We start from the raw sequence: 26890 nt of genomic DNA on the forward strand, positions 1-26890 counted from the left end.
ACCCTTCCTTTTTCATTTAACAAAACTGGCAAAATAACTGGATCACATGACAACAATGTAGAAAACTGTGTTTGTAATGTTATCTGTTACACGCCATGTGCACTACTGTTCAAAAGTTTGGGTTCAGTATGTTTTTTTTATTCAGCATGGAATAAAAGTACTGAAAAAACAAACAATCAAAAATGATTTTACACATTTTATAAAGCAGCACAACCGTTTTCTACATTGATAATAATCAGCAGTGGTGGAAAAAGTACTGAAAAAACATACTCAAGTAAAAGTACCATTACATTCCAAAAAATGTAGTGTGAGTAGAGTAAAAAGTACTTGTCCAAAAAACTACTTGAGTAAGAGTAAAAAAGTAGCTTATTTAAAAGTACTCATGAGTAGTGAGTAGTGAGTAATGAGCTGCGGATTCTACACCTTATAATAAACACTGTGCACTACAATTTATAAATTAAAAAAAATTGCACATACTGTAATTCACATTATATTTTCTTCTTTGTCTGAAGGATTGAAGAATATATATCATCCATCTTTTTAAAATGCATCAAATCAGTACACTCATCACCATTTAAATCATATTATTTGGGGGGAAAAGGCATTTAAAATTAGGCGAAAAGAAACTGGGCCTGAGCATGCTATTGTTGCACATAAAATATCAATATTCATAACTGTTCAAAGAATTCAAAAACCTTTAGAAACTCATATGATAGTTCAGCATCACACACCATGAGATGGGTTAAATAGAGAGATTAAAAAATACCCAATTTCTCTCCAAAACGGTACCAATGTTAGTGTTTTGATAAATGAGAATCACTAATATTATCAGATTACCTCACCTAATGCACTGAAAAAGGCTAAGATAGTGAGCTAACACTAATTACACACTTTAATTCCATGTTATTAAATATGTTAGAATTTAAACGTAAATGCACATTGTTCTAGAAGGGTGTCATCATCCCTTACATTTTACACGGCTACATTTACTCACATTGTAATGCTGATAATGTAATTTGTAAGGAAAATTGTGCATTAAATAGGGAAGTTATATCCAGGAAAATTTTACAAAAGAAACAAACAAACAAACAAACACACACACGCATGTCTCTTTGTAGTCTCGGCGAAGCTGTTTTATCAGCAGCATCCACACACAAAAAAACAAAAGTTCAACATGAAAAATGTTTTTGCGCAAGTGCACTTGCCAAATGAAGACGGATTGTATAATGGATCAATCAAAAAACGTTGTTTATTAACGAGCTGTAACGTTAGTCACAGACTGACAGAATAAATGCAGTTCAAGTTAACGCCATGGTTCATAGAGTGCACTGATTCTGAATCTGGCGGCATGGCGAGCGTGAGACGCGGCAGTGCACAGATCGTGACGCGCGTCTCTCTATAATGTGATTGTGAAGTAAATGGGAGCGGGAATTCACAGCATTATGAACTCGTCACGCAATACCCCCAACCTCAGACCAAATGTTAGGCCATTTAGACAGGCCAGCCTATATAAATATCATATTAAGCAGAAATGTGAAATGTACCTTAGCATATTAGAGGAAGACGCTGATATCTGGATTGAATTGATGCGTGAAGAATGCACTTCCACAGCAGTCACGAGTAACAGCAGGAATAGGCGGTTACATTTTTCTATGCTTAATTTGATTTGATAACAGTCACGAGACCGATTACTCAATCCAAACACGTTGATGGATAAAAATAAGATGAAATTAGGCTAAAACAAGCATATGTAACGAGTAACGACCACAAACAGAAGGAAAATAGCGGAGAAAAAGTACCGATACATCACTTAAAATGTACTCAAGTAAAAGTAAAATTACACAATTTTTAAACTACTCAAAAAAGTACAATTTCTGAAAAAAACTACTTAATTACAGTAATGTGAGTATTTGTAATTCGTTACTTCACACCCCTGATAATCAGAAATGTTTCTTGAGCAGCAAATCAGAATGATTTCTGAAGGATCATGTGACACTGAAGACTGGAGATTAATGATGCTGATCACAGGAATAAATTACATTTTAAAATATATTCGCATAGAAAACAGTTTTCTAAATGTTGATAATATTTCACAATATGACTGTCTTAACTATATCCTTTGATCAAATCATTTGAGCAAAAGAGAGTTCTTTCAAAAGCATTAAAAAGTTTAGTAGTAGAAGTGTAATGTTCTTGAGGTCAGTGAGCAGCAGACAGATGTGCTGTTCTTCTCCTCCCACAAACAGAAGCTGCTTTCATCAACACCACAAAATCAGACTCGTCCTCTCATTATACCAAACATCTGCTCATTTATCCACACTCTATCTTCACTATCTTCTTTCCATCTCTCTTCCCTTATTAAGACAGCTTGTAAAGCCTGCAATTTATCCATGTCACAGAAAAAGTAAAAAGACAAAGGAATATTTCTAGAAATAAGTGAACCTACTGAGACATACTTGATTCATTTGTTGCCATACTTGATTCATTTGTTGCCATAGTAGAGGAAGAATTTTGCAAACTCGTTAATTCATCTAAATCGACAACATGTATGTTAGACCCTATACCGACTAAACTACTGAAAGAGATGCTTCCAGAAGTCATAGATCCTCTTCTTAACATCATTAATTCATCTTTGTCTCTAGGATACGTACCAAAAACCTTTAAGCTGGCTATGATTAATCCGCTTGTTAAAAAAACGCAACTTGATCCTACAGAATTAGTCAATTACAGGCCGATCTCAAATCTACCTTTTCTGTCAAAGATACTAGAAAAGGCAGTATCCTCACAACTGTGTTCCTTTCTTGAAAGAAATGGTATCTGCGAGGATTTCCAGTCAGGATTTAGACCGCACCATAGCACTGAGACTGCTCTCATTAAAGTCACAAATGATTTGCTCTTATCATCCGATCGTGGTTGTATCTCTCTATTAGTGTTACTTGATCTTAGTGCTGCATTTGACACCATTGACCACAACATTCTCTTAAATAGACTAGAAAACTATGTTGGCATTTGTGGAATTGCATTAGCATGGTTTAAATCATATTTATCTGACCGCTATCAGTTTGTAGCAGTAAATGAAGAGATGTCTTATCGATCACAAGTTCAGTATGGCGTACCACAAGGCTCAGTACTAGGACCGTTGCTGTTCACTCTGTACATGCTACCTTTAGGAGATATCATTAGGAAACATGGAATTAGCTTTCACTGTTATGCTGATGATACTCAGCTCTATATTTCTTCCAAACCTAACGAAACTCACCAATTCACAAAATTATCGGAATGCATAGTTGATGTTAAAAATTGGATGACTAGTAATTTCCTACTACTAAATTCTGAAAAAATAGAGATTTCTAATTATTGGACAAAAAACTTCCACACGTAATAACCTAGAATACCGTCTAACACTTGATGGCTGCTCTGTTAAGTCTTCGTCGTCAGTTAGGAACCTGGGTGTGCTCTTTGATACCAATCTTTCATTTGAAAGTCATGTGTCAAGTGTCTGTAAAACCGCATTTTTCCATCTTAAAAATATATCTAAATTACGTCATATGCTCTCATTGACAAATGCGGAACAACTAGTTCATGCGTTCATGACATCAAGGCTAGATTATTGTAATGCTCTACTGGGTGGTTGCCCTGCACGCTTAATAAACAAACTACAGCTAGTTCAAAACGCAGCCGCTAGAGTTCTTACCAGAACCAGGAAGTACGACCATATTAGTGTTCTGTCAACACTGCATTGGCTCCCTATTAAACATCGTATATATTTTAAAATATTGCTGATTACTTACAAAGCACTAAATGGTTTAGCTCCCCAGTACTTGAGCGAGCTCTTAACGCATTATAGTCCTTCACGTCTATTGCGATCTCAAAACTCAAAACCAGTTGATAATACCTAGAATATATAAATCGACTGCTGGCGGTAGATCCTTTTCCTATTTAGCACCAAAACTTTGGAACAATCTTCCTAACATTGTCCAGGAAGCAGACACAGTCTGTCAGTTCAAAGCTAGACTAAAAACACATCTCTTTGACCTTGCATTCACATAACACTCTATAGACTTCTATAATTTAATATTAGGCTGCTTAGATTAGGTCAGCCGGAACTGGGAACACTGCCCTCATATCCTGATGTACTCGTTACATCATAAGAAGAATGGCATCTACGCTAATTTTAGTGTCTTTGTTTATCCCGAGGTTTTCCCGCAGCCTGCTGGATCCAGGCCGTTTCCAGATCTGACGAAGGACTTTCGCCTGGACCCGATGACAATGCAGTGCTGAAGTGCCAACTAGCCTCTCCCTATGGAGGATCCCTATGCCACTCTACAGATAAAGCGTTGTGGAATTTTTCGGTTCGCGTACCTACCCAAAGTAATAAGATAAAATAAAAATTCTGCATCAAAATTTATAGACAAGTAGTTTGTTTAGGCATGGATTGTAAGGAATTATAAACCTGCGCACATATATTCAAACGGACATATATGGCGTTATTTTTTAGTCAAAAGTTATGAGCGTGTAAGACATGCTCACGAGCACATTATGTTATTTCACACGCGCAAAAATGAACCTTCAGCTGGCATGATAAAAGTACTCGCGCACAAATTCAACAACCGAGAGGTGTACAGGTAGCTGCGAGCGAGCGCCTGGCATACTCTCATAGGTTAACTCTGCTTGTACAGTGGAATCCTGCTCGCTCGCAGCGGGCTTCTGCTCGCGGAGTGCTGTTTTGCTCGCGCAGTGGATTTCTGCTCGCTTAGCTGATTTCTGCTCCCTCGAGTCTACATGACTTTTGACAATTTGGGGGCGGAACCAAGGAGGGCACTGACCCTCTTATGATTGGTCACTTTAATCGTAATCACAACCACAGGGACATCTTTGTACTTTGATTGACAGCTCTCATTACAGGAAGTCAGAGTCAAAGTATCGGACGGAGTTTTTTATTTTTTATTGAAATATCAAGATTTACAGACAAAGATGGCTGCATAACTTCCTTTTCTTTAGAATAGGATACAAGGACAATATAGTCAGAGGGAGCAGCTCTTCATACAACAAGAATATAAATGTAGTCTTAGTACAAAAATAAGGATATTTGTAAGCAAAATAAACATTTTAATAAATAAACGGTAAGGAATTATAATATAACATGACATAAGGGGAGAATTCAGTCTTTGTTCATCCATTTATCTTAGTTGGGAAGTGTTTTAGGGTATCATATATTTTTTGTGCTTTAGGACCTTTCAAAGTTTTTAAGGATTTTATATACAGTTTAAATTCATTTAAAAAAAAAAACTAAAAAAAAAAAAACTCCGTCAGATCCTTTGACTCTGACTTCCTGTAATGAGAGCTGTCCATCAAGGTACAAAGATGTCCCTGTGGTTGCGATTACGATGAAAGTGACCAATCATAAGAGGGTCAGTGCCCTCCTTGGTTCCGCCCCCAAATTGTCAAAAGTCATGTAGACTCGAAGGAGCAGAAATCAGCTAAGCGAGCAGAAATCCACTGCGCGAGCAAAACAGCACTCCGCGAGCAGAAGCCCGCTGCGCGCGAGCAGGATTCCACTGTACAAGCAGAGTTAACCTATGAGAGTATGCCAGGCGCTCGCTCGCAGCTACCTGTACACCTCTCGGTTGTTGAATTTGTGCGCGAGTACTTTTATCATGCCAGCTGAAGGTTCATTTTTGCGCGTGTGAAATAACATAATGTGCTCGTGAGCATGTCTTACACGCTCATAACTTTTGACTAAAAAATAACGCCATAGACATAACTATAGAATCAATTCTTAATGCGCATGTGAACGCCATCAGCGTCTATCACAGGTTCACATTTAAAGTCTGTTTAGAGAGAACGGTGTCGTGTTAGCGGCCCCCAATTTAATAACAAATGATCATTTAAACGGAAGTGAATCAATCAAAACTAACTTTAGCTGGAAAAAACATTTTTCAAGAGCCACTATAAAACCAAACCAATCTCTGTTACCTTAAATTATATCTTTATCTCTGTAAAGCTGCTTTGAAGCAATCTACATTGTTAAAAGCGCTATATAAATGAGGATGACTTGAGACATGATGTAATGCATGACTATAAAAGTCAGCAATGACTGCTAAATTTAGAGCAAACAAAACCAAGATCCTATGTGTGTGTGTGTGTGTGTCCTTTTAAGCTGCCTTTAATGGGTAAAACAAACATGTTGTCTTCAATTCAGTGTCCATTGAGTGACGCTAAAAGGTTAATGCTCTATCACGTTTGAAACTCTGCCCTAAATCTAACCATTATGTAAAGAAAAGCAAACAACACATTTGCTTAAAGCTACAATATGTATTTTTTTTCGCCGCTAAGGGTCTCTAACCTCTTACAATAACAAAGGTGTAGGTTGATGACGCATAGGTGGAATTATGGAACTTGTCGTCATGCTGATGGATCTAATAATGTTTATGGATGAGTGAATGTATTGATGTTTTATATCGGATATAAAGGAATAAGGACATTTCATTCTACCGAACTAACTTACCAGCTAGTGCTTAATTATTACTCACACAGGTCAATTTATTAGACGAATTAAACTTGCGAGTAAACGCAGCGCTGTTTTACTTGCTCTACACTATCTCACTAAACTGCATTTGAGTGTGCTGAAAGTTATAATGTTATTCTGCGTGTTAGTTTGGCTGTATGAGACTATAAGCTAGATCAACATTAGAATAACATACTGATCATATTCTAACATTTCATCATGTTGAGCTTTATAACATTGATTAGTTTTTTGACATTTGCTCACCTGTCTAATAAAGTACATTATCCGTCAAGTGGAAGTTTGTCACGGATGTGGAGCTTTCGGCATCTCGAAAACGCCGCGCTAATATTGATCCTCGTTTTAGTTCTCCTTTTGTCCCAAAGTCTGCTTGCCATGGTCCATAATGTTTGAACGAAACAACAACAGTGTGAGCGTGCCGCTAGACGTAACGCAGTTGTCTACGTCTGTCGCCATGGTTACTGTGGCAGTACGAGCGGAAAACCAGGGACGAGCCATTATTTAAAAAGGGGAATTTCTCTTAAACATAAAATCTTTGGGAACTTTTGGGATATTATACACAACTGCAGGAAATATATCACACTGTGCAAGCGATTTTTGGATATTTTATTACATGATACAAAAATCATGCACTGGTCATAGTATACATAGTATATTTTCATGTGCAAGAAACCACATGAAAATAAGTGTTTATTAACCGATAATCTTCTAAGAGATGGCATTGAAGGCACTGAGTAAATCAAAGATCATAATTCGCACTGCCTGAAGTCAGACTTGACCATCTGTGTTAGACTGGGAAAACTGCAGCACGTCCAGCCTGTGATCTGGAGATGTGTAATCAATTTATTTAATTGATTTAAATCATTTAAGGCAAGACACTACAGGTGAATAGGGTAATTTTTTTTAACTAGCAGATATCACCATGAAACTTTGCCAGTTGATTACCTACATTAAGATGAGAAAAAAAAGTATTACAAGTTTTCTGTAATTTAATATTTAAATGTGAAAATGAGGCATTATCTAATTAAGTATGCACTAATTTGCATATATTTTAAAAACCGAAATCTGAGTATTGGATAAAGCCAGGTTCAAAATTATTTTTTCATTGTGTTCACATATTAGATGGGGAAAAAATTACAGAGGGATTTATGGATATCTATCCTGTAAATCAGAATATACTGTCAATAGCCTTAAAAAATGATTTTCGCCATATTTTTTGGACTAAAATGTTATATAAATCAGGCTAGGACTAATATACAAATCCCTCTGTAAATGTCTTCATAATATAACTAGGTACAATACTGGAAAGTTTGGTGTATATAGGTGCTACTGAACTGGAGATTTCAGACTTTTGAGTATGACAGAAAAGTCATTTTGAGAAAACGGGCATTAAAGATTTAGCATCAGCCAATGAGATTGCAAATTTAGAGTAAAATCCCCCCTTTTACTTTCATGATTGGTTGCTGATAAAAAGGAAATGACCATATTTGGATCCGGCAGTATTGTTCAGGAGAGAGAGAGAGCTTTCTAACGGTGTGTGTGATGACAGGGTGCAGATCCCGATCGCGGAGCAGAGGGATGATTTATAACGACAACTTTTGATGAATTTATAAGAAATCTACAGACGCAAACAGACAAAGTGTAGTAAAATAAAGACCTAAATGTGCATCTCAGACTTTTTTTCACCACAAGTCTGAAAGAAGACATGTTATTGAAGACAAATATCCCAAAATCTCAAAATTGACCAGTGAAATAAAACAATGTTTTTGCCTGCCGTGTCTCGCCTTAAGTGAGTTGACATCAAAAGCAAGCATGTCACACCCTAAACATATGTAAATTTAATGCACGAATAAGATATTACATGTCACTAGTATTAGCATAGTCATTGCTCATAGAGTAAATGTTGTGTGTATGTCGCCACACACAACCATAACCACGAGCTTTACTCTTCAGAACAATGGTAACCACAAAAGCTTCAACAGAAACTTTTAAAAGTCAAACATAACAGCATTAAGCGCTATCAAGTCTTCCCCTTTACTAAAAAAGACATAAAATAACACTTCATTTCAATATTTATTTTCCTTATCCAGTTATATGCAAAGCTTGCTGGGAACTAGAAATGCGCACTGCCCAATTTCCAAAGTTATCAAGACAATTTCATTAAAGGGATAGTTCACCCAAAATTGAAAATTCATTTACTAACCCTCATGTCCTCCCAAACCTGTAAGAGTTTCGTTCATCTTCAGAACAAAAATGAAGATCTTTTTGATGAAATCTGAGAGCTTTCCGTCCCTCCATTGACAGCTACACAACTACCACTTTCAAGCCCAAGAAAGGTAGTAAAGACATCATTAAAGTAATCCATGTGACTCCGGTGGTTTCACCTCAATTTTATAAAGTACTTTGTTTGCACAAAATTTAAGTTTTTAAGTTAACTTTAAGATAACTTGTTTTTTTTTGTTAAATCAACTAATGGAAATTTGAGTTTAAATTAAACCCAATAAGCTTATGTAATGATCAACATTAACATGTCAACGGAACTTATCAAAATAATGTTTGCAACTTAAAAGGTTTAATTAAATCAAATTAGAATTTGTAACTTGCAGCTATGTATTTAATTAAAGTGTGGTAATAGGTTCCCTTAAATTTGAGAGTACTCTGACTTCACAGTTGAACACCATGGATTTCATTGAACTTGGGGTTTTACCCAGTAACGTGTGACTAAACCAATACTTAGATTATTCGGTAACGCTTCATTTTACAGTCCTGTTTGCCATGTACATACAATGCACTTATTATAGTAATTACAATAACTGGGTAATAACTAGGTACTAACCCTGAACCTACCCCTAAACCTAACCTTAACCCATGTACTTACCTTATGTTACTCAGTACTTTCTAGGTAAGTACACTGTAAGTACTGTACTGTAAAATGAAGCGTTTTCGATTATTCATATAAAAGTAATATTTATAGCATGTGCATTTCCTGATCCATAACAGCAAGTCTCTCATCATTTCCTGTTCTCTCTCTATTTTTCTAATAATAATAATGGATTCTGTTTTCACTGACAGCCACCCAAACCAGAATTATAAAAGATCACTTCATTAAAGCAATGATGCAGACTATAAAAAGTTCAAACCAAACAATTTACATAAAGAACTTCAAGCCATACTTTTATATGTAATGCACAAATACAGAACACTACGCTTTACACATACTTTTTTAAAATGGGAACGGTTGCATAATCTTACTTTGTTCTGCTTGACTGATTTCTGTGGTGGAAGCATCTAGTAAAGGTCTTAGCAGCCCTTCATGGTTTCACACACTTTCCTGCCATTTAACTGTTATAATCTCAGCGGTGCTTTGCCTTGAGGGAGAGTCTGGCTGCAGGATGCGGGTCAGAACCGTGTAACTGAAACAATCGACTGAAGCCTCACCACACGATCGTATTTAAAACGCCCTTTACCAAATGAATACATCTGGCTCTAAAATCAGAAAAACCATGTTAAAAGCTGTTTTAAGCTATAAAGTTGCCTGTAATACATTGTGAAAAAGCAAAGCAGGGCTTGCTGATCAATCATCAATCATGCTGATCACTTTCTTCTTTCCAGGTGGATCATGTTGATATGAATATATTTGTTTATTGGAACGCTTAGGTAAGATGATGTAAAATTAGACATTTTGTGCCGTCTTGACCTCTTTGCTCACTGTCATCACTTTTGCTTTTATTCTCGTGCACTGCCTCACTAAACTGAACATCAGATCAATCAGTTTCACGACAGTCCCGACGGCAGTTCAACATGCTGAATGAGGAGAACTGTCACAGACGGAGCCCGACTAGAGCCGACGTGTGGACCACACTGCAAAAACTACCCGACAAGCACTGACCGACAGCCAGACGAATGACCGTCAGCCTTCAGGCACAGCAGTGGACTTTAGTATGGCTGGAACACAGTACAGAATACAGCACTGTAGGGATGTTTTATATGCATATGCACTAATACACAATTGTAATGCACTCTCAGAAAATAAGGTACAAAAGTTATATGATGAATAAAACAGGAATTTTTTGAAATATAAATCTTTTGTAACATTATAAACAGGGGTGCACATAAGTTTTTAGCACTGCCGAGTGTCACAGCTTTGCGTTTTGCTCTAAAACCATCAGATTTAATATGCATTCAGTTCAAATGGAAATCTTATACAGTATTACAGTTACTCGATCTAAAACGGTGATTGTGCATTAACAGCTGTCAATGTCGGTACGCAAATGAGTGGTCTGAACTTATTTACCCAGTGTATTTTTATTCTGGCCACACATGCCAGGGTTATGCGCACCCTTGATTATAGATGTCTTTACTGTCACTTTTCATCAATTTAATACATTCTTGCTAAATAAAAGCATTAATTTCTCTCACAAAATATACAAATAAATAAATGAATGAAATCTTACTGACCCCAGACTTTTGAACAGTAGTGTTCTTTTTAAATTTTGAAAATTTTATTACATTTTGTAACTTGAAATTAATGTATAAATGTTTGCACAAACAAGCCCCTGAAGTTCTTAGACGTCACATAATCCCACTTCGATCAGTGGGCTCCATCACACGAGGAGCTTCTAATGGAAATGTGAAAGTGCCCGTTAGAAAAAAGACCTTTGGACAGTCGGCTTTTACTGTCCAGGGTGCTAAGCTCTGGAACTCCTTGCCCGCCGAGCTGAAACATGACTTAGATCTGGGGGCTTAAAAATGAATTAAAGCGTTTTTTAAAAAGAGATCAAGTATGCAATCATAGATAGTTTGCGCTCAAATGCACATTTCTTTATGCAATGTCAGAATTAAGTAATGTTCTTGTAAATGTAAATGTATTCTTGTTTACTTTCTGTATGTACCGTTATGTGAAAAACCCATCTGGGGACGGACATTGCAAATTAGCCTTGGCTATAAATGTTGTAGTGTGGTGCATGTTGATTGTTCCCACTTGTCCCTATCAAATAATTAAAAATAAATAAATAAATAAAATATTATTTGAGGAAAACAAATATTATTACAAATACATAAAGTTTATCAATCATAAATGTCTTATTCTGCACTCAATAAACTTAAATGCATGCAGTGTAAGTGTAAATCTAAAACTATGATCTTATTAAATAATTCAAATTCATTACCAAATTAAATTTCTTTGACTATTGTACAGGTGCTTTAAAAGACTTTATATAGAATGCCACTCTATGAAATATCAACATTTTCTGACAGATCTCACCGAACAGTCTCTGTGGCAGTTCATGCGCTCAGCAGAAAAAAGAAAAAAGAAAAGTGAGATTCTTTATTTAACCGATCTTTTTGCCTATCACTCATTTGGTACATTCACAGAGCGGCACAATTATGGGAAGCAGGAAGCTGATAGTGTTGTAGTTAACAAGAATTGTTTAAGATAAGTGCCGTATTCACTTGTTCGTTTGTTGTGCAAAAATGCTATTGTGTACCACTTCTAATTAAACACTCTCTGCTTTGTAGCCATTAATTAAAACATTGATTTCTATTTATCGTTATAATATCAGGTCATAATTATCATCATTAACATCATCAAAATACAACTTCCTGTTACATAGTTGCAGGCATTATGTTGGTAAATGACAAGGAAAAAAAGGTTCTCTGTGTTTTCTCCTTGAATGCGTTTGCATGGTAACAAGGTACTCCTACACTCGAGTGTGTTACACACAGGCGTTTGGCAGTGTATCTCGCCGTGTCACACAGCACTCTGATGTCAGTGGACTGTGTAATGCATCTGGAGCATTTAACAGGCGTTCCGGGGGTGGATGGATGGATGGATGGATGGATGAATAGATGGATGAATAGATGGATGATGAATAGATGGATGGGTGGATGGATGGATGAATAGATGGATGGGTGGATGGATGGATGAATAGATGGATTGATGAATAGTTGGATGGATGGATGAATAGATGGATGGGTGGATGGATAGATGGATTGGTGGATGGATGGATGAATAGATGGATGGATGGATGGATGGATGGATGGATGGATGGATGGATGATGGATGGATGGATGGATGGATGGATGGATGAATAGATGGATGGGTGGATGGATGAATAGATGGATGGATGGATTGATGGATGGATGAATAGATGGATGGATGGATGGATGAATAGATGGATGGATGAATAGATGGATGGATGAATAGATGGATGGGTGGATGGATGGATGGTGGATGAATAGATGTGGATGATGGATGAATAGATGGATGGATGGATGGATGAATAGATGGATGGGTAGATGGATGGATGAATAGATGGATTGATGGATGGATGAATGAATAGATGGATGGGTGGATGGATGAATAGATGGATGGATGAATAGATGTGGATGGATGGATGAATGGATGAATAGATGGATGGGTGGATGGATGGATGAATAGATGGATTGATGGATGGATGAATAGATGGATGGGTGGATGGATGAATAGATGTGGATGGATAGATGGATGGATGAATAGATGGATGGTGGATGAATAGATGTGGATGGATGGATGAATAGATGGATGGGTGGATGGATGAATAGATGGATGGGTGGATGGATGAATAGATGGATTGATGGATGGATGAATAGATGGATGGTTGATGGATGGATAGATGGATGGATGGATGAATAAATGAATGAATAGATGGATGGTGGATGAATAGATGTGGATGGATGAATAGATGGATGGGTGGATGGATGTATGAATAGATGGATGGGTGGATGGATGAATAGATGGATTGATGGATGGATGGATGGATGGATGAATAGATGGATGGATAGATGGATGAATAGATAGATGGATGGATGAATGAATAGATGATGGATGAATAGATGTGGATGGGTGGATGGATGGATGAAGAGATTGATTGATGGATGGATGGATGAATAGATGGATGGGTGGATGGATGGATGAATGGATTGATGGATGAATAGATGGATGGGTGGATGGATGGATGGATGAATAGATTGATGGATGAATAGATGGATGGGTGGATGGATGGATGAATAGATGGATGGGTGGATGGATGAATAAATGGATGGATCAATAGATGGATGGGTGGATGGATGGATGGATAGATTGATTGATGGATGGATGAATAGATGGATGGGTGGATGGGTGGATGAATAGATGGATGGGTGGATGGATGGATGGATAGATGGATAGATGGATGAATAGATGTGGATGGATGGATGAATAGATGGACGGGTGAATGAATAGATGTGGATGGATGGATGAATAGATGGATGGGTGGATGGATGAATAGATGGATGGATAGATGGATGAATAGATGGACGGGTGAATGAATAGATGTGGATGGATGGATGAATAGATGGATGGGTGGATGGATGAATAGATGGATGGATAGATGGATGAATAGATGTGGATGGGTGAATGAATAGATGTGGATGATGGATGAATAGATGGATGTGGATTGATAAATGTGGATAGAAAGATTGATGAATGGATGTATGTGGACGATAGGATGGGTGGATTGATGAATGGATAGAATTTTAAATTGTGATTACAAGCTCTGGAAAAGTAATAAAACAAACAAAATAAAACAAACAAACAAATACATAAACAAACAATGAACCTTCCTCTTGTGACCCTACAGTGGACAAGTAATTTGTAGACTGGATGGATGAACTTTTCTATAGTATTATTTTCTTATGCTAAGCTCTAAAATTCATTATCTGTAAGAAATTGTAAATAATTCTCTAAAATTATCTCAAAAAAAATTTTTTTTGTTATATTCTTTATAAAAATTAAACAATCACGAACAACAGCAATAGGCTAGTCATTGGTCAAAAGGTCTGTGAACCATGATTCTTGTAAAAACGATGGAAGTGCAGTATTTTTGGCAAGCAATATTCCAAACAGTACAGCCAAGGATATAAACTAGTCAACACTCAATATTATATTATAATCATTCTGACAAATACACTATTCATTATATACCAATATACCAATTTGCTTGATTTCTTCAGCTACCAACACAGAAAGTCCAGGCCTGAAGAAAATCCCATTTGTGCTGTCCACATGTTTTAATGTCCTATGTCTTAAATATATGAATTCTGTAAGCGTATAATACCACTGATAGGCTTTGATTTAGCTGGCAAGATATCAAAAACAACTCGCATCATTACATACAAGTATAAAAGACAACCTCACAGACTATAGGGACGGGAAACAGTGCAGAACCTAAAGAAAAGGTGTAATGATCCAGTAAGAGAGGGTCAGTATAGTGAGATGTGAAAGGAACGTGATGGGAGAGCTTGATGTTGATTCCTCACATTACCCAAGAGTCATTGCATAACAGAGAAAGCGAGGAATGATGGTGGGTGGAACATCATCGTCGGGGTACTATACAACATATATCATTTATATTAGCCACTGTAAAAAATAATGTGTTTATGTGTGTGTTTGTGGTGTGCAGTTTTGCTGTCAAAAACATTATTTCAGTCTGTTGGCTGTGGTGAGGTGAGGCGCAGGTCAGCAACCGAAAGCTAAATTTAGAACGCAAATACATATTTTGTAGAACACAACCAACATATTCACTGTAACTGGGGATGCATCAAAATATTGGCTACTGAATATTTTTAACCGAGATTTTTGGTGTTGGTTGAAATGTTTTGGAGGGCCGAAAGAGTGACTTCTCTGATGATGCGATTTGACTGTTCAGTGTCTATGTCGTGCACAATGTTGATAATTTACAGTACAGCAGATAAACATCAGCTGGGTTGACAATATGGGTTTCCCGTTTTTAATGTGTACTGATATGGATCCTTGAATTTGAAGATCGATCTTCTATTCTATGCTGCTTTCTGTTGATGTGTGAACAAAACTCCACTGAACATTTGTAGCTGCAATAAGCTTTGTGATTTGTTACTTTTAATATGGGACAGCAGTGTTTCCCCAAGAGATTTTTCCAGCAGCGGTGCTATTACGTGCCGGAGGTTTTTACCAAAAGGGGTGGGGGTCTTTTTAACTAAAAGTCTTTTTAACTTTTTATTAATCAAAGAATCTTTTTTTTTTTTTAAAGAGCATCACATTTGTGACCCTGGGTGACAAAACCAGTCATATGGGTCATTTCACATGAAATCTGAATAAATAAGTTTTCCATTGATGTGTGGTTTGTTAGGATAGGACAATATTTGGCCGAGATACAACTATTTGAAAATCTGGAATCTGAGGGTGCAAAAAATCGAAACATTGAGCAAATCACCTTTAAAGTTGTCCATTTATGTTCGCGATTGTGCTGCAGTCACTCATAAAAATAAAGTGTTTTATACATTTAAGGTAGGATATTTATAAAATATCTTCATGGAACATGATCTTTACTTAATATCCTAATGATTTTTGGCATAAAAGAAAAATCGATAATTGTGACCCATACAATGTATTGATGGCTATTCCCACAAGTAAACCCGTGCGACATGTGACTGGTTTTGTGATCCAGGGTCACATATTAGAAGCATTTCTGAAGGATCATGTGATACAGAAGCACACTGAAAATTTAATAAAATTAAAATATGATTTAACCATAAGGACTATGAGCAGTAGATGATACTTCCTCATCCTCATGGAGATCGCAGTTAGTACCGCTTTTTCCTTTCCACAAGTCTGTCGTTGCTATGCAACCATGAACAGAGGCGCGCTTGGAAAAACGAGCGCGCAGCATCTCTTTTGAAATAACCAATTTGCACGTGCAAAAAACGTGCTATGTGAACGGCCCGTTTGGCAACGTGACATTAGCTTAATCGAAAATATTTCCATATGTATGGAATGCAGCGCCGCCGGTCGCCATGTCTCCGTGTTTTTAGGCATTTAGGCGTGAATGTCGTGACATTACTGATGATCATGGAAAGATTTTGCAGCGGCGCTGCTGAATACATTGTAGGGGAAACACTGAACAGTCTCAGCTTTCCGATTCTGACGATTTTATCATGAAATACGAACAATAAATTTGGTTTTGGCACTCTTTAATGTGACAGCTCGCTGTAGCGCGCATGTGAACCGATCATCTCTTCCTCTTTACTACCAGTTATAGCACGAAATAACATGAATAATCATCAGAAGGTATGTTGAAAGATACAGTATAACTTATTGAAACATATCATATCTCATGTAATCGCTCAATCAGCGACACCAATAAATAAGCTTGTAAACAATAGGATATGTCACTTAACGTTACATTTACAAGCCTTTCAATGTCCATAAACTTGATTTTTAGCTAGAAAAATAAATTTCGGATTTCGAATTATTACAGTTTTTCATCATATATAGTAAAGGAACTTCCCTTACACCGATTAACAGGTTTTTACCGTATCATTCTTACAGTCACTGACTAAATGTTTACTTAAATATTGACAAAGCTTTTAGATTTCATGCAGGTTCATCCTACACTGAAAAAAATCTGAATATACACACACAAATGCAGGCCACACACACACATACTCAAATACTGCTGACCATCAGCCTTTATTCAGCAGGCGTTGCGAGACCCTATGAGAGATTTGAAGTTTGAAGCGAGTACAGTATATATTAGCAAAATGAACAGAGAGCCAACCAGGGAAATTAGAGGAGACGCAAAAGAAGAGTAGAGGGGAGACGAGAGCATATGCAGGTTAAAAAGAACAGAACTTATAAAAATAAAATAAAAACGAGTAAAAGAGAAAACAAAAGAGTAAAAATTAATGCTATTCGTTGAAAATCTTTTCCTGATCCACTCTGGGTAGAAGTCATCGAAAGACATCTTCCTGGAACAACATATTTGAAAATTCAGTCCTACTCATATCCCTACTTGACATAAACTGTAAACTTGTCCCTCAAATCTGATTGGTTGATTGGAATATTGTTCCAGGATCAACAAACATGTCGATCCAGGAACATGTTGTACTTGTACATTGTAGCACTTGTTGAATTTGAATGATTGCTATTAAATTGGAGATGAAGATAAACACTTGAATTTGGTTCTGTTCCTCACACAACGCAATCATATGGATTCTGACAAATTGATTACAGCACAATAATAAAATGTATTACATTTATGATCAGTTTATTGTATGTATTTTATCATCTTTTTTGAGGCACACTATATGCTAATCCAAGTTTCAAAGTACCCTCCTCAAAACTAGCGCTAACAAACACTACACGTCATTGGAACTGGTCATTATGAAACAATCAATAATGTCTTCCCTTGCATTCAAAGGTTTTCTCGCTGATAAGCTCACTTGCTTATTCACTGGCTCAGTCTTTCTCAACAACGCACACCTTCTCTCAATGTTCTCTCATCTATTTTCTATGTATCAACACTTCCGCCCACTCTCTGTCTCGCTCCCGTTAATCAACGCCATCAATCATCTCTCTCTTCAGAAGCACATTGTACTTTTCCCTGTGAGGGGGAGCCGGTCACCATGGAGCCTTCTTTCTCTAAAACCAAAATGGCCAATATCAAGATAGCGACACATTTACGCTGGCACGTTTGCATGCATTTACTCACAGTTTATGGTCTATCTATGCACTTCATTAGTAGCAGGATATGTACTTTTCACTTCGCAATATAGTAAGATCAGAAAAAAAATCAAAATTGTCTGAACGTGCTTAGGTGTACTGAATGTGCACTTGTAGTGTACTTCAAATGTAGTACATATAAAATACGGTATATATAAAAATGTACAGTAGTGGCCAAAAGTGATGTCTGGCCTAAGAAAACTGACATGTTCACCAAAAATGTATATTGTGTAGTTGTGCTTGGAGTCGATTGTTTTGTGGTAATGCAATGAAACATGGCAAATTGTGTGGACATAATTTTTGGTCAGGCTGTCATACAAATAAATTATGAACACATGCAAAAACGAGAGAACCAACACATATTAATAACTGATTATGTTGTAGTCAATGTGTGCAATGTTTTGTAGCTGTAGTTTGATAAATACCTTAAACAAGTTTAGAGTTTTGTTTTTACTTCACATTTAAAATATTTATAAAAATCTAAAATATTTTCTTCATATTTTGATTGTTTTATCGAATGTGTAGGGACATAAAAAAACAATATCCCCATCAGACATCAATTGTGGCCATTAGAGTACTACTTTATATTAATAAAATAAAAGGCCATTTATGTGTAGCTACTTAAAGAGAGTTCACTTTCATGACTATGTAATACTGTCAAATTAGGTTTTACTTTAAAGTACATTTTAAATCTATATATTATATATCTATATAAACACAACAAGTTAACAAGTTCAGCTAATTGTATTTAATATAAATTAAAACTATAAAGCATTTAACTGCAGTTAATATGCAATTAAGTGCCAGAAAACATTGCATTCAGTTCAACATCACAACTGCTTCAACATCACATTCCTCATCAGTTTACAACACCTGAAAAACATAAGAAAAATCCTCCTCCAAACCATAACCATAACTCTCCTTCTCGCAAGAGATTTGTGGGTAATTGTGGCGAGCAGGACGAGGCGAGGGCCGTGGGAGAACGGCGTGATTAATGATGAGCGACGCTTGCGGGACGCACCGGTCTCTTATCTCTCACAGAGGAGTGAAGACAGTGAAGATCGAGAGAGGACCAGTCCTGGACTGTTTTATTTTATTATGTGTGGTGGCAGTCGACCGTGGGGGACTGCCATCTTTACTTTGGTTTTGTATTTTTTGTTGAATGTTTGAAGGTTCCCACCTCCCTCTTCACATAACATCTAACTCCGTTACAGTAAAATTAGACCAAAAGCACATGCTTCTACATCACAGTATGAGTGTGAAATTAAATTAATTCATCTTCCCCATGCATGGCTCACTTCACACACTTCAGAAAAAGTGTAAACCCAGAGAGAGAGAGAGAGAGAGAGAGAGAGAGAGAGAGAGAGAGAGAGAGAGAGAGAGAGAGAGAGAGAGAGGGAGAGAAAAGAAATCTCTTTAACATCTCAAAAGTTTCTCCTAGACAGAAATGAGGTTACATTAACATCAAATGGAGACTCTCCTGCTTCTCATATTTGTCACCTTTAAAGTTTTAGAAGAGATCTTAGGGCCCTTTCACACCTACCTTGTTTGGTCCGGATTTTCTGACTTTACAGTTTGATCCGAATAAAAATTACAAATTAAAAATTGCGACGTTCGTTTGTTATTATAGGACAACTTAGTTTGAATAAAGGAGCAGACACTGATCTACTTGCTCTACGTTTATTTAAAATGAACAGCAAGACGACTAGAAGTGAATGTGCTTTCCATTAAATTAATCACACACAGTAAACAAATCCTTAACAAAAAAAAACTTTACAATGAACGTGATTTGTTTTAAATAAATCACACACAGTAAACACAACCTTAACAAAAAAAATTCACAACTGCAATTGCAATGAACTGCAATTTAGACGCGCAAACTGGGTGCCGGTGCGGTGAGACGTAGATGCTCAGGCAGATTCGGCTTGAAGTCGTTCATCCTCGGATGCGGCGCCGCGCGCGCTGTTACAAAAAACAAGGCTGTGCACACCGCAATGTGAAATGGGGTCTTGCCGGTCCTGTGCACCCAACGTGTCATTTTTGCGGCGCGCACTTTCGCGCTCGTGCGAACCATAGACAGTAAAAGAAACGGACGCGTCGAGTATAAACAAGGGCATGTCAGCGCGCGCTCTGATTGGTAAAGGGGCAGAGATTTCTCCCGAATCATCTCCAGCAGTAGCAGAAGCACCACCACTAACTCCGCCTCCATTTCCCTCGTAAGCTGATATTAGTATTTAAACATTCTCCATGATAAAAAATGTTTGTAAAAAAACATTTTAATAACACGGTTTTGGCGGTTATAGAGTTCTAATGACGGTGTTCAACTATAACCGTCGGTCTCACGGTTATATAATAACCGTCACACCCCTAAGTATAGTGGCAACTATATGCGTCTGTTCATTCATTCTTGTCAACGTTTTTTTTTTCACTTTTTTTTTTCATTCTTGTCAAAGTTACCTGTTGAATTGACAACACGCTGACGTCAGACGCACGTACGTTTACAAACCAATCAATGTCAAGCTGCAGCCCACATAGATGATGATGACAGGACGCAAGTATGTCATGTAAAGTTCTTTAGTGCGCTCGCATAATTGCAATGTGAAACCAATCCAAATCTTACAGTATAAAATGTATCAAAACATGAACTTTGGTTCGGACCTTGCTGCGGACTTTCAGGGGTGAAAATGCCCTTATATTCTCAACAACATCACACACAATGCTCAGATTTTTTCCCCTTAGCTAGTGTAGGATCTGAGAGCAGTTCGGACAGAAATCGTTTTAGGACCATAAATGAAGTAGGCACCATCCAGTCTGAGCTAACTGAAGAACTGCACAGCTGTAAACAGCAAACCTTGTGAAGAGATAATCCCAACTAGAAAAACCCCTAGCCAAGTACTTTATGGCCATGCACTCTTCAAAGAGATGAGCCTATCTAAAGGAAGAACGTTTCCTATGTTAGGTAGTTTGTAAAAGACGGTTTGGTTCCCCAGAGACTGCTTTTACATGATCAAAATGCATCAGATCATTTTAAAACATTGCTAGACGGGCTAACCAAACATTTTTCAACTGCATAATTCTATATCATGTTCACAACGTATATATGTGACTGACTATTATGCCTAGATCCCACATAATTCATGCAATTGTTATAACTATTGAATTGTTGACAATTTTTTCTTGTTTCCTACCATGATCATCTGCTCGTAACTTAAAAGATAACTTGAATGAAATCTGTGTAAAATGTTTCGTATTCTTAGTATAGAACCCATGTCTAAATTGTACTTTGCTAGGGCGGGAAACTTAAGTGATGATTTCTGGTGAGAGGAGGAGAAACAGCCACATCTGAACCAAAGACGACACCTAATTGGTCAGAACAAGATCCAGGAGGCTGGACACTACCTCAGTTTAAAATCTCAGGACACGAACAAAGGATCAGACAGAGTCAGATTAAGAGAGATGAAAAAGGGTTAAGAACAGCTTCATTCAAGCTATCTAACTACTCTCCTCTAACTTTCCTTTCTTTTACTTAGTTCCCTTTTCTTTCTGCTGAGTCTTGTGCTATAAGTTAAGTTCTGCCACAAAGCCCACCTCAAACTTTAACTTCAACCAAAGACTCCATTCATCCGCCAACACACCAACGTGATTGGCCGCCCAAGACACGACGAGATCGCCAGCCAATCCACGAACCCGGGAAACCCCCTATTCAAGCACGACGCTGACAAAGGGAATCACAAGAAGCACAAACGCAAGTAGTCCTCCAGACTCTTAGCTGAACTGGTGCATTGATATATAATGTATTAACCCTGACTAAGAAATGTAGAAGGGTTAAATTAATGATTAATGGTTCATTCAGGTCATGTCTTTTAAGTGCATATATATTGCTCGAAACTTGGGATTTCATCATTTCACTCTCTTGAAACTCATTGTTTCCGCACTTTCTTTCTTTCTCCAACTCGTGTGAATGTGTGTGTGTGTGCATGTGTTAGATATTAGTTTTAAGTGTTAGAATAATCAATAAAGTCTCGTTGTGTTGTGTGCTTACGATTTTATGTCTTAAACTGCTGATCTTCTAACCTTGCTAAAGTCCAAAAGTCTACATTTTTTTGTTAATGTAACCTCTTTTATATCTAGCAGAAACATTTGAAATGTGAAAGAGATAACTTTCTTCACTCTGGGTAGGTTGAATATCACTCATCCACACCATTTCAGTCAAACACAATACATGCATTGTCAAATCTGAAGACGTTTAGTGTAGACAGTGTTTTGTTGCACAATGATTTAATAGTGGAAATCATGACCAAAATGGGTTGTACAAGACAAAATTTTCAATGCTAAAAAATACAAAAGGTCATGCAACAACCATGAAGCATATGTAGAGCTTCTACTTTTATTTCTCCTATAAGAGATTTTAGGAGAAACATCTTAGACTTTGTTTATACTAAAATGAGAGATATTTGAGAATCTCAACTTAGTCTCCTAAGCTTAAAATGAGTAACCTCAGAGAAATATAATATATCTATAATGGAGTCTTGAAAGAGATTGCAGCAAGACAATAAAGAAACGTTCTATGTTTCTTCAACCATATTCTCAGTTTTGATTCTTTCTCTCAAATATTTCACGTCTCATTTGTGTTTACTTTTATTTCTCCTAAGAAATGTTAGGAGAAGCATCTGAAATGCTGTTGAAATTAAAATGAGAGATACAAGGGCGTAGGTTTAGGGGGGGACGCTGGGTACTAGTCCCAATCAATATTTTGAGATGACAAATTTGTCCCCACCAATATTTAGCAAGCTCCTTTGAACTGCTAGTTTGATATTTGCGCTGCTATTTGTATCGATTCCAACGGCCAGGACGACGACAGTACAAGATACGCCGTAATTTGATTGGCGGCGGGTTATCTGACGGGCAGGCTACACGCGCGGGCCGGGACTACTTTTTGTGCTTGCACTCACTGGCAGCGAGCGGGTGGTGTGTGCGTGTGTGCGCGCGTGACGACGCCGATGGTAAGTTACCAGGGTTGTCTCTCTGCCTGCCATATACAAAGGCCAGAGTAAAACATTTTAATATTCCGTTTTTTGCCCCTTTTTGTACTTTGTAGATCAGCTATGTCACCCAAGAAGAAGAAAGGGGACATACGAAGCTTTTTCATAAAGCAGAGTGTAAGAAGGCAAAAATAACTAGCCACACAAATAACTAGCAGTAGCAGTGACTGACCAGGCTTTCAAATGCAGATTCTACTGTGGAAAATAGTATTAACTGGTGATCCTGGTTACCCAGGATATTGTTACAGTTAAACCTAGCTTCTGCAATCTTTCAAGGTTAGGAGCATTAATTAGGGGTGTGCAGCACGGATAGACTCATAGAAGTTGCGCTATCATGATAGAATGCTACGAAGTCACTGAATGTTAATTAGCTTACCTTAACTTAGAATCTTGCAGTCATAAACAGTGGATCATCTGAGACATTTTTCGTTTCTACATTCTGTTTATGTAATGTATTTGTGAGTGTAGCCTCCTTGCTAGACACATGTGCTGGAAAAACATGTTGGCAATGTTAAAAAGGCGAAAGTTAACACTGTTGGTTATTCAAATAAAATGAATCATTACTTGATTGATAATATCCAAATAACAATATCTGGTAGGAGGGTTAAACTTGCTAGCCATAGGATAGACTACAAAATTAATTAACCATTTTGTATGCAGGAAAGACCGCATCAAACCACAACAGATTTACATTTATTCATTTAGCAGACACTTTTTATCCAAAGCGACTTACAATTGAGAACAATAGAAGCAGTAAACCTAGGATAACAATATGCAAGTTTTATGACCCTTCCCAGTTTAATCTAATGGACTTTTTTTTTAAGAATAGAATGGGGGGAGGGGGGGGGGATGGATGTCCCCAGCAAAGCTGAGACCAAACCTACGCCCATGGAGAGATACAATATAATCATAACCAAGTCTCCTGAGCTCAGGAAAAGCAACCACTGAGCAATACACTTTTCCTCTGGGAAGACACTACACTGTCCAGAAAAATAACACACTTCATCTTTAAAAACATTTTACAGGGATAGTTAATGATTAATATTTGCATTCAATAAACATTTATTTAACAAATTAATCCAAAGTCAGAGAGCAACTAATCTATAAAATGAGATGCACAAAATTAATTAAACTATAATCAGTCTAAAAGCCTACTCTTTAAATGCTTGTCAAAACAGAAAACAGGACACGCTGCACACGGCACATATAACACACACACTAATACGCTGGCCTTTTATTTGCTTCAAGGGTCCTACACAAACAGACAGATCTGAGAGCACGACATTTTTGAGCTGTATGAATATTGGTTGTTTTGAGTTCTTCTGAATGACATGCTTGTTTTGGGAAGATAAAACTGGCAACACATGCAAACCTGAGGGTGATGCTACACAGCAGTGGGCAGAAACTGCACACAAACACACACACTTGAACAAAATCTACTTATATAAACTCCCACTCAGAGGCTGTGTGTGTGTGTGTGTGTCTTGTGTGTGTGAATGTGTGTGTGGAGGAAAAAAAAGAATGAAATCCCCTCCCACACTTCGCACAAGCACCTGAAACTGCCACTGAAATTTAAACAATCAGAAAAGCACACTATATAACCACAATCCCATGTTATTTAATGGTGTTTACTAAGTAACAACAGTAATAAATTCAAGAGTCAATAATAATACAGATCAGAATATGACAAGGTTAGATAATATGTGTTTCCCTATCTCTCTTGTTTACACTCAGGGTACATTCAAACGACAACAATGTACTAAAAACTGAAAAGTTTCAGTCTCGGATCCATGAAAACGACTAGAAACGCTGTATTCTGCTGCCAGGCCAGTAGATGGCGATGTCACTTTGTAAAGAAACGCTACGCACCTATAGACTGAACAGGTTTTCACAAATGCGACATGGAGACGATAACGGGATCATTTTCAAAAACATCCACTTTGAAACTCGTTTTCAAAGGTTTGTGTTTTCAGGCCCCCAAAACACTGTTGTTGTGTAAACGAATATAAATTGCATAAAAAGTTTTCCGCTTTTTTGTTGAAAAGAGTGTCGTGTAAGCAGAACCTGATTTCACCAAGTACAACATATTCCTGGATCGACATCTTTGTTGATCCTGGAACAACATTGCAATCAACCAATCAGATTTGAGCGACAAGTTTACAGTTTATGTCAAGTTTAGGCTTACAGCCAGGGTTAGGTGCTTCTACATTATTGTTATTCACCATCACCCCTTATTAAAAGAAACATACATAATAAACACAAAATAAATACGTAAAATAATTAATTTATCAATAATGAATTAACATCATTCATTTGATTTAATTATGTAAAAATGCTAAATCAAAAATATATATAAAATATAATAAAAATCATTTATTAATAATAATCCTCATGGGCATTCATTGGAAGACCATAAAACACTCATTTTATGTCAATTAAAATATTGTACATTTATAACCAGTTGTCTTTTTGATTTGTTTTATTTATTTATTGAGAAATGTAATTTACCCAGGTTGTACATACAGAATAATAAGAATGCTACTTGGATTATTGATTGAGATTCGGGTTTGTGTTCTGCCATAACGTGCTGAAGTTATACTTTCAGACTTTTTAAATGTGTAAAAAACTTCTGTAATACTTTTCCAGCTTGAATGAGTGACGAGCATTTGTTGCACTCACACAGGGGTTAATATGTGTGCTGTCGCAGCCTCATCCTTTAATAACAGCCTCTTTGCAAAGCTTGCATTACATTAAGGCAAGTTCACAAAACAATCTGTTCAAAACCTGTTAGGGACTGGAGCAATGCATTATTTCTTCATCTTTTCTTCATTCAGTTTTTTTCAGCATGCATCATGAGCATTACGCCAACTTAAAAGAACTTTTAAAAACATCTCTTGAGGTCTCTCTATACTATTCCTCTTTTTTTAATGATTGGCCTACTCGTTGCAAGCAGTCAGTCCCACTAAACATGCATATCATGCACTCTTGAGTGTCTGTGGACATTCTGTGGCCTAAACTCAAAAATAAAAGTTGCAGCAATGCCATTTAAGAACCATTTTTGGTTCCCCAAATTAAACTGTTCTTCAAAAAAAACATCAGTGTCTTGGTGTAAAGAAAAATGTAATAATCCAAAGAAACTTTTTCCACTATAAAGGTTCTTCATGGAACCATATAAAGAAGCTTTAAGGTGATTGTTACATTCAAATATCAATGCCATTAAACCACATAGGTCTTACCCAGATTGCATTGCATTATGAATTGTGGTTTGCCACATTACAGAATGCACTGATAGACGAAGGCTGTGAAGCTAAACACAGATGTTGTTGCAGAGTGTTTTTGCCTCCTCAAGATGAATAGCTTGTCGTATTCCTCATTTGTAAGACACTTCGGATAAAAGCATCAGCTAAATGAATAAACATAAATATGAATGTTGCCTGTTTGCGTAGTAGAGTGTGTTTTGGGGCGTCCTACTGTCACTGAATGTTGAAGCACCTGTGGCAGAAAACCTTCTCTCTTTTTCTAAAAGTGTTTCTCTGACTGCATGTCTCATAAATAAATGAATGCTTCACAAAAGCAATCAGACAGAAATGACACCCACAATTTATGACACAAACCAATGAGAACAGAAAACGCTTCCACCCACTCACACACTCTAGGGCAGGAACACACACGCAATCTGTTCTTGCACTTATTACTGTTTCTCTCTCTTCATCCTCCACTGACTGAATACTACAAGTTTTACCATTATAATACGGTCTCTATCTT

At 37.1% G+C, this 26890-nt stretch overlaps 1 protein-coding gene across 5 annotated transcripts in view; it reads right to left on the minus strand.

The window, feature by feature from the left end:
* Positions 1-26890, minus strand: part of dlg4a (discs, large homolog 4a (Drosophila)) — a 205046-nt gene that overhangs the window by 57942 nt on the left and 120214 nt on the right. The gene's annotated exons all lie outside the window — the stretch shown is intronic.

The sequence above is a fragment of the Siphateles boraxobius genome, unplaced genomic scaffold (assembly GCF_051911475.1).
Source record: "Siphateles boraxobius isolate OS27281-9 unplaced genomic scaffold, OSU_SipBor_1 56, whole genome shotgun sequence".
In the NCBI taxonomy this organism is placed as follows: Eukaryota; Metazoa; Chordata; class Actinopteri; order Cypriniformes; family Leuciscidae; genus Siphateles; species Siphateles boraxobius.